Genomic DNA, 3,998 nt, shown 5'->3' on the forward strand with positions numbered 1-3,998 from the left:
GAAGAGCGTTTATTCCGCTCAGCTGGCACTGGGAGGGGCAAGCATTGGACATTGTCCCTTACTTTGGCGCCCAGTACTAAATTCCTGTGTTTAGTGCCCGAGAGGGGCCTCCTCATGTAGCTACCCACAGTGTCCGCAGCCTGGTGACACACCAGCATCTTCCCAGAGGGGCTCCATTTGTGATGTCTACTATGGCAGCCAGTAGCTACGTTGGCAACGTGGCTCATTCACAGAAAAACATGCTGTAAGGGTAAAACAGCAGACTTCTAAGACTTAGAGCAACAACAGCAAAAAAACCCCTCAAATATCTCATTAATAATTTTTATTTATTTATTTATTTTGTTTGCGGTACGCGGGCCTCTCACTGCTGTGGCCTCTCCCATTGCGGAGCACAGGCTCCGGACGCGCAGGCTCAGCGGCCATGGCTAACGGACCCAGCCGCTCCGCGGCATGTGGGATCCTCCCGGACCGGGGCACGAACCCGTGTCCCCTGCATCGGCAGGCGGACTCTCAACCACTGCGCCACCAGGGAAGCCCCATTAATAATTTTTAGATTGATTATATGTTGAAATGATATTTTGGATATATTAGGTTAAAGAAAATACTAAAATTCTTTAGCCTGTTTCTTTTTACCTTTTTTAAAGTGGCTACTAGAAAATTTTAAATTACACCTGTGGCTCGCATTGCATTTCTATTGGGTAGCACTGGTCTGGGCTGGCTACCATATGCCGTTATTCTATTTACACTGCTACTGTTTATTTACCAACTTTTCTGGTTATTTTTATATTTTCTTTATCCTTTCCATTTCCCCTTGCTCTTTGCCTTCCTATTTTAATCTCTTGTTCCTCCATTCACTCACTACCACATTCCCACACACATTTCCCCTTTTCTTTTGTCTTTTTCCAGCCTCCCCCTATGGCAGTATTGCCACGAATTATGGAGTAAGAAACAGCAACGGCAGCGACAAAGCGGTGTTTTGGTAGAATAGCTACCTCCACCCAAATCCTCTGGATCAGGCACCAGCCGTTACTTCACAGGGCTCCTGGGCCCACAACACCACCCCTTAGCCCTTTTGAAATAGCTCGAGAATGTGGCCTTAAAGCTGACCCCTCAGGGGGTGATTTCCACCCACACAGTGAAGATGGGATTAAGGGGGAAAGTTAAAAAAAAAAAAATCCTCCCTAACTGCCTGATTAGCTTGTATTCTAGGTCCCTGGAGACTATGTTCTTTTAGGCTTTAATTGCTATCCATGCAGTGGCCCCCCGAGAAACATGTTTATTACTGTGATTAGTATTAGGCCCAATATTAATAATAGCCATAATAATCATCTGTTCAGCCGGAGTGAGTAAAATATTCCACGAGAGTGAGATGTACACCCATTAACTCAGGGCACTGGAGTGTGTGTTTGGAAAATGAGCTCTTCTAGGAACTAAGGGGTACTTGAAGTCCTGACAGAGTTCATGGCAAAGGCATGTACCGCCAAGTCATGCTTCCTTAACTCCTGGTGGACAGGTACGGCTCTCAAAATCGCCATAGATGCGTCCATGCAACCCCATTTCTTTGGTGTATTAAAAACAGCTCCAGGGCTTCCCTGGTGGCGCAGTGGTTGAGAATCCACCTGCCGATGCAGGGGACACGGGTTCTTGCCCGGGTCCGGGAAGATCCCACATGCTGCAGAGCGGCTGGGCCCGTGAGCCATGGCCGCTGAGCCTGCGCTCCACAACAGGAGAGGCCACAACAGTGAGAGGCCCGAGTACCACAAAAACAAACAAACAAACAAGAAAAAAAAACAGCTCCAGTGGTGTTATCCCTTCTAATGCAGTAGTGGTTGAAAACCCACCTATGGGACTTCCGATTCTGTGACAGTTCCTGGGGAGGGGGAGGCAGGAGGTCCAGGGCAATGCTTTCCTCCTGGGGTGGCCTCCTGCACACCCTCCCTTCTCCTGTCCATCAGCTTCGCCCCATGTTCATCTTCCTGAAACATGGAAGGCTGCATGTGATCCTGTGCTCAGAAACTTTCCATGAGCTTCTGTTGTCTTAAGTCCCCCACTCTGGTCCCTGGTTCCGCCTCTCACTTCCCTTCCCAGCACTCCGCAAACGGTTCAGCCAGCTGGTGGGTCATTTGTTCATTCCTCAGCCAGGGACTGAAGGCTGAGATGTGCCTTGAGTTCTCCTAGGCTTTGAAGATACAGACAGACTCCATTCCTACCCCCTGGAGTCTACTGTCTAGTGAGGAAATAATTACACAAATCATAGTTTTCCTGGAAACTATGAAGGTCAAGTACAGAGGCTGGAGAAGCCTATCTCAGCTCTCCTTAAGCCTTTGATCTCCACCTCCAGTGGAGGCTCCCGGAGGACAGTCACGTGGTTACCTCCCCAGGAAGTCCCCCCCGCCCCCCGCCAGCCACGTGGCTGAGCAGGAGTCGGTGCTCAGGGAATTCCAGGCAGAGCTTATTGGTGACAAAGTATCAGGGGGCAGGCAGGCTCTTTCCAGCCATGGACTCGGTGCTTTTCTGTGTCTGTGCTCAGTGGTTCAGGATTCAGAAATGCCTGGCAGAGCAGCAAGGGAGAGTCCAGGGACCCCTGCCAGGCTTTGTGCACAGCGTCAACGGTAGGACACTTCCTGTGAATTCTTGTCAATACTGTAGATATGATTGTACTCAGTAGAGCACTTTGAGGAGCAACACACTAAAAAATATGTATAGGACTTCCCTGGTTGCGCAGTGCTTAAGAATCCGCCTGCCAATGCAGGGGACATGGGTTCGAGCCCTGATCTGGGAAGATCCCATATGCCATGGAGCAACTACGCTCGTGCATCACAACTACTGAGCCTGTGCTCTAGAGCCCGTGAGCCACAACTACTGAGCCCATATGCCACAACTACTGAAGCCCGAGCGCCTAGAGCCCGTGCTCCGCAAGAGAAGCCGCAATGAGCAGCCCACGCACCACAACAAAGAGTAGCCCCCGCTCACCACAACTAGAGAAAAGCCCACACGCTGCAACGAAGACCCAACGCAGCCAAAAATAAATAAATTTATTAAAATAAATTTAAAATATGTATATATTTTAGACCTTCTAGCAAAACCCTGCCCCCAAAGGGGAGGGTGACAATCACTTTGGGCGAAGTGATGGTTCCTCCCCTTTGCGTGGCTCAGACTCCACCTGGAAGGCATCAGGAAAGTGAGCATATCACCAGGGGAGTTTGGCGGGTGATGCCCATCAAAGTCACGGTGTCCTGCCCTCAGGTTGTCAGCCAGGAGCGTGTGGAGCAGGAACCAGCGTGACACTGTCGTCATCACCCCATTACGTCATCCCAGTCCACGGGGAGTTTCTGTGGAATCAGAGCCAGTGAGTTTCTTGCTCGCTGCTGGGAGGCGGTTCCTGAGTTACAGTGAGCACCATCTTACGAAACCCCAGCTTGGTTTCCTCTTCAGGTGGACTTACCGGCCTTGCCGCAGATTTTATTTTATATTTATTGATTTATTTTTAACATCTTTATTGGAGTATAATTGCTTTACAATGGTGTGTTAGTTTCTGCTTTACAACAAAGTGAATCAGCTCTACGTACACATACATCCCCATATCTCCTCCCTCTCTTGCCGCAGATTTCAAAGAGAGTCCCTCAGGCTACTTGCAGGCCAGAATCACCTGGGGATTCCTGGGCCTCACCCCGAATCTTCCAAACCAGGTCTGGGGCTGGGGTGAGACCCAGAAATCTGCACTCTGTGTGAGTGCCCCCGGGGACATTTGCGAACCGCTGTGGAGAGTGACTGCCCTGACCCTTCCCTCAACCTCCATCTCTCACTTCCCCCCGGCTGTCAGTCCGCCCCCTCATCTTCCCGGAGATGGTGTTCTGCTATCCCTGTTCCTCAAAGCTTATTGTCTGCTAGCCACACTGCCCATCCTGCTGTCCTCTGGAACTTTCTAGAGTTGTTTGTTAGTAGTGAGTGCCCACCTCTAGGGGAGGCGCTCTCTCTCTTTTTTTTTTTTTTTTTTT

This window comes from Lipotes vexillifer, unplaced genomic scaffold (genome assembly GCF_000442215.2).
Source record: "Lipotes vexillifer unplaced genomic scaffold, Lipotes_vexillifer_v1.1 scaffold732, whole genome shotgun sequence".
NCBI lineage: Eukaryota > Metazoa > Chordata > Mammalia > Artiodactyla > Lipotidae > Lipotes > Lipotes vexillifer.